Consider the following 17,141-nt stretch of genomic DNA (forward strand, 5'->3'; position numbering starts at 1 on the left):
TCTGTCAAGGGTGACGCAATGGTACCATAGCCCTTGACAAATCTGCGGTAGTATCCTGTGAGGCCTAAAAAGGCCCTCACTTCAGTCTGTGTTCTAGGTGGTTGCCAGGCCTTGATAGTTTCAATTTTGGCCTGGAGTGGCTGCACCTTGCCACCACCCACTAGGTGTCCCAATTACACCACGGAACCCTGCCCAATCTGGCACTTACTAGCCTTGATGGTCAGGCCTGCCTGTTGCGGGGTCTGAAGCACCTCCTTGAGGTGGAGCAGGTGTTCCTCCCAGCTGGAACTGTAGACAGCTATGTCGTCCAGGTAGGCTGCACAGAAGGCATCCTTGCCAGCTAGGACCCCGTTAACCAACCGTTGGAAGGTAGCGGGGGCATTTTTCAACCCAAATGGCATCACCCGGAACTGGTAATGGCCATCAGGTGTGGAAAATGCGGATCTCTCTTTAGACCCCCAGTCAGGGCGATCTGCTAGTACCCTGAAGTAAGATCAAACGTACTCAGGAACTTGGCAGCGCCCAGTCTGTCAATGAGCTCATCAGCTCGGGGGATGGGGTGAGCATCAGTACGTGTGACTGAGTTGAGACCCCAGTAGTCCACACAGAACCGGAGTTCTGGCTTCGCACCTGGGGCAGTAGCCTTAAGGACCAACACCACAGGGCTGGCCCAGGGACTACTGGATTTCTCGATAACCCTTAAAGCTAACATCTTGGAGACCTCCTCCTTGATGCTGGCCTTCACCTTATCCGATAACCTGTAAATTTTGTTCTTCACAGGGAGACTGTCACCTGTGTCAATGTCATGAACACAGAGGTGGGTCAGTCCAGGAGTAAGGGAGAACAGGGGGGAGAACTGCTCCAACAGCTCATAGCAGCCTCCTCTCTGGTTTAGAGTCAGAGAGAATGACACCTTTCACTGACCCATCACCTTCTTGGGCAGAGAGGAGGTCGGGGAGAGGTTCACTCTCCTCTTCCATTCCTTCATCTGTGACCAGAAGCATGTTGATTTCAGACCTCTCAAAATGAGGCTTCAGTCGGTTGACATGGAGCACCCTTAGGGGTTTCCTAGGGGTTTGGAGGTCCACTAGGTAAGTGGCCTCCCCTTTCCGCTCCTTTACTTCAAATGGTCCAGACCAGCGGTCCTGGAGAGCTCTAGGCTCTACTGGCTCCATTACCCACACTTTGTCTCCAGGTTGAAACTCTACCAGGGTTGCCTTCTGGTCATACCAGCGTTTCATTACCTCTTGACTGGCCTCAAGGTTACGTTTGGCCTCTTTCCAGAAGCGGGTCATTTGGTTGCGGAGGGCCAACATGTAGCCGACCACATCCTGAAGGGGTGCCTTTGGAGCTTTCTCCAACCCCTCCTTGACAATGCTTAAGGGTCCCCTGACAGGGTACCCATAGAGAAGCTCAAAGGGACTGAACCCTACCCCCTTCTGGGGTACCTCTCTGTAAGCAAAGAGAAGGCATGGTAAGAGGACGTCCCACTTACGCCTCAGGGAGGCCGCCAATCATGCCTTTCAAGGTCTTGTTGAATCTCTCCACAAACCATTAGATTGGGGGTGATTGGGTGTGGTGAACTTGTAGGTTACACCACACGTATCCCACATAGCCTTCATGTATGCAGACATGAAGTTAGTGCCTCTGTCAGACACTATCTCCTTTGGGAATCCCACACGGGTAAATATCCCAGTCAGAGTTCTGGTCACCACCGGTGCAGTTACGGTCCTCAGAGGGTTTGCCTCTGGGTAACGGGTGGCATGGTCCACCAAAACCAGGATGAACCTGTTGCCTAGTGCAGTTTTGGGGTCCAATGGACCAACAACGTCGATGCCCACCCTTTCAAAGGGGGTGCCAACGACAGGAAGTGGAATCAGGGGGGTCTTTACCTTTTTTCCTGTTTTACCACTGGCCTGGCAGGTAGGACAAGATCTACAGAACGTATCTGAGTTTGTCCTTATTCTGGGCCAATAAAAGTGGGTGACAAGCCTGGCAAAGGTCTTGGCTTGCCCCAAATGCCCTGCCAGGGTAATGTCGTGAGCCAGACCCAGTAGGAAGGTTCGGTAACACTGGGGGACCACCAGAGCACGCGCTGCCCCAATGGCCGGAACCTTAGGCTCACTGTAGAGGAGATAATTCTCCCAATATATGTGGTGATCGCCAGAGGCTTCACCTGCTGCCTGGGTTGAGGCTTGCTTCCTCAGACCCTCTAGAGTGGGACATTCTTTCTGCGCCTTGCAGAATTCCTCCCTGGTGGGTCCACCCTCAACTTGCCCTCCAGCAAGCTCAGGTAGATCACCTAGGGTGGCAATGTATTCCCCAGTTGGTTCGGGATCCTCCTCCTCAGGAGCCCTGTCAACCACTGCGGGAACTTCTGGGACCGGTTTCCCGCGCCCCTTGCCCCTCCTCTTGGCAGTTCTCTGGGCCATTGTTCCAGGCTCCAGACGCCCTTGACTTCCCTCTCGGTCAGCCATGGACCGTGTGGTCATGCAGACCCACTCAGGTAACCCTAACATCTCCAGGTGAGATCTGAGATCTACTTCTTTCCAAGCAGTATGCTCAAGATCATTGCATAATAGACAATCTACAGGCATGGCAGGACTCACAGCTACTTTCAGAGTACTAGAGACCCCCCCCCCACTCAAAGGGAACCAGAGCCACCGGTAGGTGACTCTCACGATTGTCAGCGACTATGACCTGGTGGAATGTATTAGGGACCATCTGCTCTGTTGACACCAGCTGACTCTTGATAGTAGTCATACTGGCTCCTGTGTCACGCAGACCCTCCACCTTTTTCCCATCAATGGTAACCCACTGCCTGTACTTGGAAGTATTTTGGGGCATGTGGGCTTTGGGCACCATTTCTCCTTCTCCCAGGGACACTAGGGAAATCTCTACCTGCTCCCCAAAGCTATCTGGGTCCATCTCCCCCGAGCGCTACACTAGTCAACCCAGGTGTCTGCCCAGTAGTGGACGGTGCCCTCTTGGAGCACTGGGGGTCGCCTTTATAGTGACCATATTGGTAGCACTCTAAGCATTTGGGGTTGGATCTCCCTGATTTATCATAAGTCCCTGGCTTTTTCCCAAATCTGGAAAAGGAATGGTTGCCACCCCCTCCCTGGGAATTCTTTTGGGGGCCTTTGGAGAGTTCCTTATCTGTAAGTTTATCTCCCCCCTCTTTCTTCTGTTGGGAACCCTGACCACCTTTGTGGGTGTCCCCCCCAGGTACCTTTTTGGACACTCTGGTGCTAACCCAGAGGTCCGCCTCCTCAGCAAGCTTCCTGGGATCAGTCAGCTTACTATCTACCAAGTGCTGGCGCAACTCTGTATAAGTAGTATTGAGCATATGCTCTCTCAGAGTCAAGTCATATAACCCTTTATAATTATCTACTTTGTTGGCCCGCACCCATCCATTCAGTGCCTTACTGGAAAAGTCAAAGAAATCTACCCATGTTTGTGTGGTTTGTTTGCTGCTGTCCCTGAACCTCTGATGGTATCCCTCAGGGGTCAGCCCAAACTTGGCAAGTAAAGTGGCTTTCTGAATTGGGTATGTGTTTTGATCAGGTTGATCCAATGTGAGAAGTGTGTCCCTCCCCAATGGCGGCACATAACCCTACATAGCTACCCCCCATTGCCCTTCAGGAACCTCATGAGCCCTTAGTGCAACTTCATAAGCAGCTAACCATTTATCTATGTCATCTCCCACCACAAAACTGGGCACCACATTTTTGGGTATACGAACCTTCTTTTCTCCAGCAGGTCCTGTCTGTATGCTGCCACCATTATTGCTGGATTCAGACTGTCTCGCCTTGATCTTCAGCTCCTTGAGACTCAGTTCATGAGCCAACAATAGTTTCTTTACAGCCAAAGCTCTCTCAGCTGCAGCTTCAGCTCTTTCAGCTTCCACCTGTTTGGCTGCTCTTTCATCCTCAGCTTGTTTGGCTTCAATTTTCAGTTTTGCCATTTGCAATTGGAACTCCCTTTCTTCTCTCCTTTCCTCTGCGGTCATGCTTTGCACAGAGACACTGCTCCCTGGTCTGGAACGGGGCACAATTGCAGTGGTAACATCATCCACTGATAGCAACAAATCCTCTGAGGGGTCATTTTCTGGCTCCACTTCCTCATCATCCTCCTCTAAATGGGCTTCTGCCCAGGCCCTCAGCGCCACTTGAAAGTCTTCCTTTTTGGAGGCCCCTTGGGTGGGTACTCTCATCACCCTGCAGAACCCTCTTAGCTGTTTGACCGTATATGTATCCAACAGGGCTAGGTCAAAGTCTCCTACTTGAGACCCAGTCAGAGACATGTTGAGTGAGGATTTAGTTTTTGAAAATTGTCAGGAAAAGTGAATTTGCAAAAGAAGAGATAAAAATCAAGTTGACCTTCAACTGTGGGTAGGTAGTGAAATACTTAGCTACTGTATGTCACTGCACAAATACAAGTCCTATCCTCACCGCTGATCACCAATGTTAGAAATTGGGTTTTTGGTTGGCAGTCAGGTTACCCTCTGTCCAAGCAAGAACCCTCACTCTACTCAGGGTAAGTCACACACAATCCAAAATTATCCTGTGCCCACACTCTGGTAGCTTGGCACGAGCAGTCAGGCTTAACTTAGAAGGCAATGTGTAAAGTATTTGTGCAATAAATCATACAATAACACCATATAGCACCACAAAAATACACCACACAGTGTTTAGAAAAATATATAATATTTATCTGGATAATTGCAGGTCAGAACGAATAAAGATGCAATGTGAAATTGTAGAGATATCACTGAAAAGTGATATAAAGTGTCTTAAGTCTTTAAAAAAGCAAACAAAGTCTCTTTCAAACACAAAGTACCTGGTTTAAAGTGGAAAATCTCCGCAAAGGGCCGCAGAAGAAGAGATACGTGGAAAAATGGTGTGTGCGTCGATTTCTCCCCTGCACACACCGACATGCATCGTTATTTTTCACGCGGGGAAGTCGGGCGTCGGTTTCCAGCGCGCGGACACTCTCTTTCTGTGGGTCACGGGATTACCAGATGTCCCGGGGTCTGTGCGTGGATTCTCCTGCTTGTTTTCAGGCTGCGCGTCGTTCCACGGGGCTGTGCGTCAAAGTTTCGGTCTCACTGCAGGCGTTGCGTCGATTTCCCCTCTGGAAGTCGGGCGGCGTTGTCCTTGCGAGGCCGTGCGTCGAAGTTCCGGTCGCCCCGAAGGCGTTGCGTCGATCAGCGTCGGTGTGCGGCGTTTTTCTCGCCGCGGAGCAAGCTGTGCGTCGAAATTTTCGGCGTACAAAGAGTCCAAATGAAAAAGATAAGTCTTTTTGGTCCTGAGACTTCAGGGAACAGGAGGCAAGCTCTATCCAAGCCCTTGGAGAGCACTTCTACAGCCAGATAAGAGTTCAGCAAGGCAGCAGGGCAACAGCAAGGCATCAGTCCTTTGTAGAAAGCAGTCAGGTGAGTCCTTTGGGCAGCCAGGCAGTTCTTCTTGGCAGGATGCAGGTTCTGGTTCAGGTTTCTTCTCCAGCAAGTGTCTGATGAGGTAGCGCAGAGGCCCTGTTTTATACCCAAATGTGCCTTTGAAGTGGGGGAGACTTCAAAGAGTGGTTAAGAAGTGCACCAGGTCCCCTTTCAGTTCAATCCTGTCTGCCAGGGTCCCAGCAGGGGGTGTGGCAGTCCTTTGTGTCAAATCAAATCAAATCATTAACATTTATAAAGCGCGCTACTCACCCGTGCGGGTCTCAAGGCGCTAGGGGAAAGGGGGGGGTTACTGCTGCTCGAAAAGCCAGGTTTTTAGGAGTCTCCGGAATGCGGAGTGGTCCTGGGTGGTCCTGAGGCTGGTGGGGAGGGAGTTCCAGGTCTTGGCTGCCAGGAAAGGGAGAAAGACCTCCCACCCGCCGTGGAGCGGCGGATGCGAGGGACGGCAGCGAGCGCGAGGCCAAAGGAACAGAGGAGGCGGGTCGGGACATAGAAGCTGAGGCGTCGGTTGAGGTATTCCGGTCCCTTGTTGTGGAGGGCTTTGTGTGCGTGGGTGAGAAGTCGAAAGGTGATCCTTTTGCTGACTGGGAGCCAATGCAGGTGTCTCAGGTGTGCGGAGATGTGGCTGTTGCGGGGTACGTCGAGGATGAGGCGGGCCGAGGCGTTTTGAATGCGTTGCAGGCGATTTTGGAGTTTGGCGGTGGTCCCAGAGTAGAGGGTGTTGCCGTAGTCCAGGCGGCTCGTGACGAAGGCGTGGGTCACGGTTTTTCTAGTGTCGGCGGGGATCCAGCGGAAGATCTTGCGGAGCATGCGGAGGGTGAGGAAGCAGGCAGAGGACACGGCGTTGACTTGCTTGGTCATGGTGAGAAGGGGGTCCACGATGAAGCCGAGGTTGCGGGCGCGGTCTGTGGGGGTCGGTGCGGTGCCGAGGGCCGTGGGCCACCAGGAGTCGTCCCAGGCGGACGGGGTGTTGCCGAGGATGAGGACTTCCATTTTGTCAGAGTTCAGCTTTAGGCGGCTGAGCCTCATCCAATCTGCGACGTCCTTCATCCCATCTTGTAGGTTGGTCTTGGCGCTGGCGGGGTCCTTGGTGAGGGAGAGTATAAGTTGGGTGTCGTCGGCGTAGGAGGTGATGATGATGTCGTGCTTGCGTACGATGTTGGCGAGGGGGCTCATGTAGACATTGAAGAGTGTCGGGCTGAGCGATGAGCCTTGAGGTACGCCGCAGATGATCTCGGTGGGGTCTGAGCGAAACGGTGGGAGGTAAACTCTTTGGGAACGGTTTGAGAGGAAGGAGGCGATCCAGTCCAGGGCCTGGCCTTGGATCCCGGTGGAGCGGAGGCGGGTGATTAGGGTGCGGTGACAGACGGTGTCGAAGGCAGCTGAGAGGCCGAGGAGGATGAGGGCGACTGTTTCACCGTTGTCCATCAGGGTTCTGATGTCGTCTGTGACTGAGATGAGGGCGGTTTCCGTGCTGTGGTTGGTTCGGAATCCGGTTTGTGAAGGGTCGAGCTGGTTGTTGTTTTCCAGGAAGGTGGTCAGCTGTTTGTTGACGTTCTTCTCTATTACCTTGGCTGGGAAAGGCAGGAGAGAGATGGGGCGGAAGTTTTTCAGGTCGCTCGGGTCAGCCGTAGGTTTCTTTAGGAGGGCGTTGACTTCGGCGTGTTTCCAGCATTCGGGGAAAGTAGCAGAAGAAAAAGAAGAGTTGATGACGCCCTGGAGGTGCGGGGCGATGATGTCGTCGGCTTTATTATAGATGAAGTGAGGGCAGGGGTCCGAAGGTGCGCCGGAGTGGATAGAGTTCATGATGGATTTGGTTTCTTCAGTGTTGATGTGGGTCCAGTTGTTGAGGGTGAAGGCCGGGGGTGCGGGTTCGGTGATGTTTGGTTGGGTCTGGTGTCCGAAGCTGTCGTGGAGGTCGCTGATCTTGCGATGGAAGAAGGTGGCGAGGGATTCGCACAAATCCTGTGAGGGCGTGACGGCGTTGGCGTTGGAGAACTCCTTGACGATGCTGAAAAGTTCTCTGCTGTTGTGGCTGTTTTTGTCCAGTCTGTCGGTGAAAAAGTTCCTTTTGGCAGCGCAGATCAGGTGGTGGTGTTCGCGGGTAGCGTTCTTGATGGCGGTCATGTTGTCAGTGGCGTGGTCCTTGCGCCAGGCCTTCTCGAGGGTGCGACAAGTTTTCTTTGATTCTTTGAGGGTGTCAGAGAACCAGAGAGGTTTTTTGGTGTTGGTCTGTCGATGCGTGCGTTTGAGGGGAGCAAGGTTGTCTGCGCAGTTGGAGATCCAGTTTGTGAGGCTGAGGGCTGCGTCGTTGGGGTTGGTGGTGAGGGTGGGTTGGTTGGCGGCGAGTGCGGACAAGAGTTGCTCTTCGGGGATCTTGTTCCACTGTCGACGAGGGATGGGTTGAGTGCGGAGGAGAGCAGGCCCTCCACCCTCCCAGCCCAGGAAGACCCATTCAAAATGCAGATGTATGCAAGTGAGGCTGAGTACCCTGTGTTTGGGGTGTGTCTGAGTGAATGCACAAGGAGCTGTCGACCAAGCCCAGCCAGACGTGGATTGTAAGGCACAGAAAAATTTAGTGCAAAGAAATGCTCACTTTCTAAAAGTGGCGTTTCAAGAATAGTAATATTAAATCCAACTTCACCAGTCAGCAGGATTTGGTATTACCATTCTGGCCATACTAAATATGACCTTCCTACTCCTTTCAGATCAGCAGCTACCACTTCAATACTGTATGAGGGCAGCCCCAATGTTAGCCTATGAAGGGAGCAGGCCTCACAGTAGTGCAAAAACAAATTTAGGAGTTTTACACTACCAGGACATGTAAACTACACAGGTACATGTCCTGCCTTTCACCCACACAGTACCCTGCTCTAGGGGTTACCTAGGGCACACATTAGAGGTGACTTATATGTGGAGAAAGGGGAGGTTTAGGCTTGGCAAGTACTTTTAAATGCCAAGTCGAGATGACAGTGAAGCTGCACACACAGGCCTTGCAATGGTAGGCTTGAGACAAGGTAAAGGGGCTACTTAAGTGGGTGGCACAACCAGTGCTGCAGGCCCACTAGTAGCATTTAATCTACAGGCCCTAGGCACATATAGTGCACATTACTAGGGACTTATAAGTAGATTAAATAGTCCAATCAAGTATGATCCAAGGTTACCATGTTTAAAGGGAGAGAGCATATGCACTTTAGCACTGGTTAGCAGTGATAAAGTGTGCAGAGTCTAAAAGCCAGCAAAAACAGTGTCCAAAAAGTTGAGGGAGGCAGGCAAAAAGTTAGGGGTGACCACCCTAAGGCTGTCAGGTCTAACACATCACAATCAGGATACCACACCCACACCCCCTTCATAATAAAGGCGGAAACATGTATATTATTACATAACAAATTCTTGCGAATAACCAGTTTTTTTTAAAATGCCTCCCACTTCTTGAAGTGTAATCCTCCACACAGGTACGCTCTCCACTACCACAGCCCCCAGGCCTGACATTAGTGCCCTGAATAGGATTTCTATCACCAACACCACTACATTCATCATAACTCATGAAGTTGGAACCATGAAAAGCATTTTCACTGGTGACATTTCCTACTAATAAGCCATTGTTGTTGATGCCCAACGTCCGTAAGTGAGAGGGACCACTGGAACCAACCCCTGTGGATCAAACACCCCTCAAGACATTATTTACAAGTGGTAACAATAGATTCCCAGGAGGTTGCAACTTACTCCATAAAACAGTGCCTTGAAAGTCACTCAACGTCACTAAATTCCTCTTATTCCACCAAAGCCCGTCTCTCAATTTCACACAAGAGTGTGCAACCTTGGAAACTCTAAATGGACCATAAAATTGAAAATCAACTTTCAATTTTCTAGATCACATGTGACTTAACATGATCAAAACACCTACTTTGACTTCCTCACAAAACCCACGCTTCTTGGAATCATGATACATTTTCATTTTCTCCTGAGCAGCTTTCACACTTGATCTGCCTTAGTCCAGGTCCACATGCTCTTGAACCTCACAGTCACATTAGTCACTTCACCATGTGGAACACAATCCAGTACAAGATTACCTTCTGCACAATAGGTGAAATGGAGAAACCCAACTAGAGCTTTAAGGGGTATTGTGATATGCCCGTACTCTTCTTTGAACAAATTCCTACACATCCTTGCTACAAGATAATGCAGCTTCAAAACCCTCCTTGAACAAACAGTTCATCTCCTTGATGGCACTGTTAGCCTGTGGAGAGTACAAGGCAATGTTGTAATGTGTAAAGCCTCTATTAAAAAAATAAAAAAAAAACTGTTCTTTCTGAGAATAATTGGATCTTATTATCCATAATAAGTTCTTCTGGATAAACCTCTAAGGTGAAAATCTTTTCTAATGATTGAATAACAACGTGAGTGGTAGTTTCAGCCACAAAATCATAATAGATCCACTTAGAAAAGCAGTTAGTGAGTATTAGGTATTTAGGCTTGCCAGGTAAAGCCGATATGGGTCAAGCGAAATCCAGTGCTTCTTTAGACCATGGGGCTTGAGGCAATAAAGTAGGTATGAGAGGGGTTTCCTTCTACTTCCAATGCTTATTGGACATAATACACTCTTGACATGCATCTACAAAAAAATACACATCTTTATCCATGTATGGCCACCAAAAACAACACCTCAGGGTTTTCTTCATAGCTGTAAATCCTAAGCGTCCCTTATGAACCAAATCTGTAACTTTTAATCTCAAACTTTCAGGCACAACAAATTTTCCAGCACCTCCTAAGTTGATCAGCTAACTGACTAAAGCAATACAAGTCCCCTTTCAAATGCTTAACATTTGGCCACCCCTGTTGCACAACTTTCTTAACTCTTTGTAATATATCATCTTCCTCACATGCCTTGTTCCACTCTTGCTCAGAAACGATGCCTTGACAACTATCAACCCCATCTAAGCTGGCCACAACACATTCATTGACTAAAAGTTCTTCACTAGGTGCTCCCTCCTTATCCTGAACCGGAAATCTAATAAATGATCCGCTCTTGTGTTGGTACTCCCAGGAATCAATCAAAAAAGACATGAACATTATATTCCTGCAGGTTGGACAAGATCCTAATTAGCATAGACGATGCCAATGCTGAAGACATGCCCTTATCTCCAAGCACATATTTGAAGGTTTTGTGATCTGTGCACAAAATAACTTGTGTACCTCATACATAGGTCCTGAATTTTTCAATAGCCCACCCACCCACCTCTCTTTCAAAGGTACTATACCTTCTCTTTCCTGGATGTAAAAACAACAGTGTCTACAGTGTTGTCAGCACTCTGGCATACGATAGCACCGAGGCCAACTGCACTTGCGCCAACAGTTATTATGAACTGCTGACCATTGGCATAAGATTTTAATGTAGTAACTTTGGTAGGTATATATTTGATCTCAAAAATTACGTTTTGTTCTTTAGATCCCAATGCAAACTTCTTTTTTTCCCTAAGCATTTTTTAAGAGGCTCCATAGGAGTGGCATACCCACTTGTGAACCTAGAGTAATAATCGCTTAATCCTAAAAAAGGATCTTAGCTCATCCTTATTGCTCAGAGGAGGTACATCCCTCAATGCCTAACCAGGTCTTCCTTGGGTTTACCACCTTCTGCAGTTATGCAGTGGCCAAGGTACTCCAAACTGTTGGTAAGAAATTTGCATTTATCCTTTGGAACAGTCATAGTATGCTTGCATAAAATGTGCAGTACTTTATCCAAACTGCGATTATGTTCACACACAGTTTTTGCAAAGATAAGTATATCATCTTGGAAGGCTAGTTCACCTGGTACATCCTTGAAGAGAGTAAACATTAGTTTCTGGAACATGTTTGCCACTGAGGCTAAGCCAAATGGCAAGCATAAATATTTGTAGATTCCAAATGGGGTGATAAATGATGTAAGGGCCTGCAACTGTGCTTTAAGAGGTATCTGGTGATAGACTGCCTTGAGGTCAATATTGCTGAAAACGTTTGCACCCTCTAAGGTAGACAGTAACTCATTTACTTTTAGTAGCGGGTACAGTTTCAACAAGAGTGGGATTGGTACAGCATGAAAGGTGCTCCTGAACTTTTTTGGAATACCAACCCAATACAATTTGGTCTCTAAGATATTGATCTTCAGCATTCTCACATTTGCACCTACTAGGGAAAATTCTAAGTGCAGCCACATATTGATCAATACTTTCACCAGCTGCTTGTTTTCATGAGTAAAATGTAATCTTTCCAAAACAATATTAGGTTAATCAGAAAAATGTAAGGCCAATCTTTTTTCAGCTCCAACAAACACACTTCAACCAGCTGCATCTCACAACTCTACATTAGGAGATAGAATTTCAGGTAGGTTATCAAAACTTTTCTGACTCTCTGTGCCAAGACAGTTATAAAGAATAGCAGATTTCCTGGCAGCATTGTAGTTATTGCCATCAATAGCCACTAAATAATGTTTACAAACGAGCACCCAGTGCTTCCACTCCCATTTAGGCATCTCAGGTTACCCCAAAAAGTGAGAAGGCTGTTGCACATTCACCCCATTCGACATAATGCCAGAAAGAAGCACAAAAAATTCCAATAAAAAAGGGTGCTGCAGTACAGAATGTCCAAGTTACCAAAGGTGACTTGCTGACCCTTCTGGATTCTGACAGAGTAATGGTAGAAATAGGGTCAAAGTAAAACTTTTAATGCGCACTATTTGATAAAGCTGACAAATGCTGTAACGGCCATAGACAGAACAGCTGTGAATGAGCTCCAAGCTCAAACGGAACAAAATTGATTACCAGGAACGTCAGGAGCTTCTGAAGTGCTCACAGAGAGGCGTGCTCACCTAGCTCAAGTGCATGTAAAGCATAGAAGGTTGCCAGGCAATGTCTACCGCTTCTGTAACGCATGAAGGGCAACACGCACACAGGTGCAATTAGTAGTTAGGCAACAGTTCTTGCATGTGCCATAGGTAAATACTGGAGTGATGCCTCCTCAGATGACGTCGCTGCCGAGTGCCAATTGCAGACTCCCCAATAAGGTCCAAGATGAGAATGGAGGCTCAGATTTTTTTTTGGGCAGCAATAGGACATCACGACCCAGGTCAAACAGGATTACTTTAGAAGCCATCCCAGAGTCATTGGACGATCATCCAACTACTCCAGAAGTAATTTTCATGTCATCAGACATCATGCAGCTCTTGAAGTCATCAGCAAACTGTAGAAACTAGGCTTTATGATTTTGAGGATGATTTGCAAATGCCTACCTGATTACCTCACAAGGTGGGATTGTTCTTGAGAACATGATGATGATTTGAAAAATGGCTCTCTGATTATTTCACAAAACAAGATTGTTCCTGATGATTTGAGGATAAGTATCTGATTACACAAGTTTGCTAATGTATGCAAATAGGAATGAGTAGTTGTTTTGCAGTACTCTACATCAGGTGCCATTACACTGAGGTGGGTACTTTAGGAGTAACCTTACATCACAGTTTGTTATATTGAGAGTGCTTTTATTTTGCATCTCTAAGAGTAAACATTTAGAAAATTGTTTATATATGTGTAAATTATTATTTTGCATATAATTTCATCTACTGCCTAGTATCTATATATCTATCTATCTATCTATCTATCTATCTACATATATATATATATATATATATATATATATATATATATATATATATGTGTTTACACACATACATGTGTGTATATATTTTCATTACTACGTTATTAAGATTGATTTAAATTATTGGACCCTTACATTTATTGCTAATACCATAAGTATGTAACTTCTAAATAGTAATAAAGTAGCAGAACTTTACAACTTTTTGTGTTTCTTTTTTAAAAATTAATCCTTTTAGGTACTCTTAAAAAAACCCTAATATAGCTCTTATAGTAAAGGAATACAGAGTTCCACAACAATTTGTGTTTTAGTTATATTAAAAGAATATGATTCCAAGTGAAGGAATGCATCGACTTTCTGGTTCGAATCCCGACCTCTACTTAACATCGTTTGAGTAAATCACTTAACTTCCCTGCTCCCCCCAAAAAATTGTAAAGCTCCAAAAAAAAAAAAATTGTAATGCCTGGCTCTCAGAAGTAAAAATATCTTGTTCTCACGTAAAGCGCGTTTAAGTTTTTTGGTCGTTTTCGCTACACAAAACTGCTGTACTTTCAATACAAATAATAATTTGTGCAGTGTCTCGCCTGCTTCCACAATAGTTAGCACAAACAAGAAAAATAAAGGCTACTAAAGATGGTGTGCACATCTGCAGAGATGTAGGTATAAGCTAGGAACAGGCTGTCTTTACCAATGCTTGATGACCGACAGGTTAATTATTGCACCGTACACTAGTTGTCCTCCCTTTTCTGTTTCTCTTATCTACTTGTTTTGCATCGGAACTGATGAAGCTGAAATGAAGGTTTTACATTTATTAACGCATAAACGTAGTGCTGCAATAATCATGTGTGACTTTAACCGAACTAATAAAGATTGTACGGGGACAAAATGTGCCCTCAGAGTAGTTTGCCAACATTTATAAGCGTGCTTTATATAACGTGATGTATTAGAATTGCACTAATCCGACATAATCGTAAACGTGTGCTATGATTTGCTTGTTTGAAATGTTTAGCTTAGCATAACTTTAGTGCAGGCTTTGGCCTAGTTGCCTGGTCTCACGGTTTAGATGCTCATATTTTTCCAATGTGCTATTAAACGTGTATTTTGCTTGAAGCTGTACTTTTCCACTGAGATCGTTCACATGCTTATCTTAAGGTTTCATGCCAGCCTGGCATATTTTCTCTTTACTCCAAGGTCGATCTGCAGGTGCGGACAATGGAAGCTCTGAAAGTGAGTTAATTGGTATAAAATGTTGCAACTTGCGTACCCGTCTCCAAGGATAATGTATGCTTAAGTAAAAGCTTGAGAACTGTTGTTTTTGATTGGACAATTTGAAGTCAACCTATGAACCCTCCAATGGAAGACCCTACTGGATTTGAACTGTTGTCTATAAAAACCAGGTGCACGAGAGGAAAGCAGCCATTTATTGGACATCGCCCATACCCGCCATTTTGCAGGACATTGCAGCTATTATGGCCCACTTTGCTGCGACGCCATTTTGAGAGACTTTGATGCTTTCTCTAATCGAGAGAAAGAGACTTAAATGATTCTTACCCTAGAGACTTTAACTTTGATTTATCCCTTTGCATGAAGTAGTAGTTTATCTTGCCGCCGTGAGGCAACTGCCCCATCCACCCCTGCCCCTTTGCCCCCGTCCCATGCTGATCGAGAAACGGTACCTGTGAGACGAAGACTTCCTTGAATGCTGATTGTAATTGGTAAATATGAAAGGAAATTGTAAAATTGCATTGTGTTTCTTTTAGGTAACCAACTGCTGATTTTGATAAGAGCCCTAGTTAGGAGTTTTCTAAATTGATGTTGCTAAATTGTTTTTTGCATGAAGTCCCACATGCCGATGCTAATTTGAGGTTAGATGAGGATTCCTTTTGTCGCACGATGCAATTTGAGATCTTGTTATGCTGACTAAATGTATGCAATTAGCCCATTACAGATTATAGTTTTAGTGATTTGCATTGCTATCATCGAATGCCTTGTTATTCAAATGCTACATAGATTGCACCTGTTTCGCCGTTATGGACAGCTATTAATGTTCATTTATGTTTATCATTTGGTGTTGAGACACATCTATATTGTGCTAGCTTTGTTAATATAGGGAAATAAATTCACTAACTTTGAATAAATTGGTGTGGTTATTCCTGACTGAAAGGTCAGGGTTACGCCGAAAATGTATTCTGGATTAATTGTTAAATGTTATGTTGATCAGGGCATTGCTTATGTTCGTTATTGATTATTGATTTGATTAAATTGACTGACTAAGGGTGGAGAGGGTCCCACTTAGCCAAAAGATTCATCGGCCTAAAGAGCTTCTAAAGTACCGGTAAAAGTGGAGCTCGAGTGGGACCGAGGGTGAGGGAAGGGAGAAAGTGTGATGTGTCGAGCTGTGCCTGTTTGTGGATCAGGTGCCCTGTCCACTAGAGAGGGGAAGGAGAATGTATCGTTCCATTTTGTTCGTTTGATTTAGCGGGGTGAAAACGGGGAAGAGGCAGGTGTCATTTCCCACCTCTTTTCCACCCTTTGGGGTTTTTGGCACAAGCGCGGCGGTTTGTTTGAAAAGCGGGAACCGCCATTTAAATGCAGCCATTGAATTTATTGTTTATTTGGGAGAGGTGGAAGCAGGGTGCAATATGTTCAGTCCCACCTCTCCTTTGTGATCTTCAACAAGGATGTTTTCAAGTATTTTTAAGACATGGGAATAGGACCCCAAAACCGGTGGGCTTGCATGACTGTGACTTTGGAGCCCCACAATGACTTTTAAACGAGGCACTTCCATTGAGGGTTAGACTCAGGGAAGCTGACAAAAGGAGGACCAAGGCTGAGAGAAACGAGGGTCTGCCTGCTAGAACTCACGCAGGAGCCGAGCACTGAAAACATGTGTATGTAAATCATGCAGCAATTGTGCTGCAGTGGGATAATGTTTTTAAAATCAAGATTTCTTTAACATGCAAACGTGTTTCCCATTAGAACATCATTTTATATCGCTGCATTCATGAGTATTTATTAGAAGTGACATGGACTGAGAAGCAGATAGTATACTGCCTCTGCCCTGATAACAATGCTAGTTAGTGAGCTGAGGCAAGGCCGTTGTCATGTGTACCCTATATGTGGCATTGATTCCTACAATACATAGGGCAACATTATAGTTAGTTAAATCAAACAGGAGAGGTTTATGTGCAGCGCAGATCCAGTATTTGAAGCTGCTCTCTCACGTATGTGATAATGAATAAAACGTATTTTCACGGGATCACACAATTTGGTCACAGATAAGGAACTGGAATTAATCCTAGTTACATGATTTCACACAGAGCAATTCAGCCACTAGATAGGTATATCTTTTACCTTCAAAAGTAATACCTTGACTTTAATTGTTGTCATATGTGATCAGAACGTTGGTGACTGTCAGAAACCACTTTATTGGCTTCATTATATAGCACGAACTATGGCCAACAACACAGACTGTTACACTTATTTTGTCAGCACCGGGACAGTAGGCTGTATGCACAGGATGTCAAACTAAGGCTCAGATCAGGACCTGGTTTCAAAGGGTGTATTTTTAATGGTTGCAGCAGGTACAGTGGTACCGAGGGGCCCACTGACCCTTGATTATTGCTCTATTTTCAAATTCAAACAGCAGCCATGGGGACACTTCCTTCCTTGCACTCAGGCCCATGGCACACTGGCTCTGCCACTGTTGCTTCCCCACATACTACGGTTGGCATCTTAGCCACCAGACCACATTTCCTGGTGTGAAAGATCGGCTCCTTATTGGCTCAAGGTTTCACGAGGTCTTTGATCTGAGCCACATCAGGCATCTAACATGAGCCCGCCTCAAGCTGTCAGTGACTCTCCCACCTCTATTAAGGGGGCGAATGAGCTCACCTCTCAACACCAGTTTGCAGACTTAGTTACATTTCATGCTTTGTTAATGCAAAAGTATACGTGTGGGAGTCTGTCTGAAAGTAGGACTTCATTTCGAAAGAGATAGCAGTGGGATTTGGTCTCTGAAAGCCTCGTTGTAATTCTCCATCAAAACTTCTGCTGG

The sequence above is a fragment of the Pleurodeles waltl genome, chromosome 2_1 (genome assembly GCF_031143425.1).
Source record: "Pleurodeles waltl isolate 20211129_DDA chromosome 2_1, aPleWal1.hap1.20221129, whole genome shotgun sequence".
Taxonomy (NCBI): domain Eukaryota; kingdom Metazoa; phylum Chordata; class Amphibia; order Caudata; family Salamandridae; genus Pleurodeles; species Pleurodeles waltl.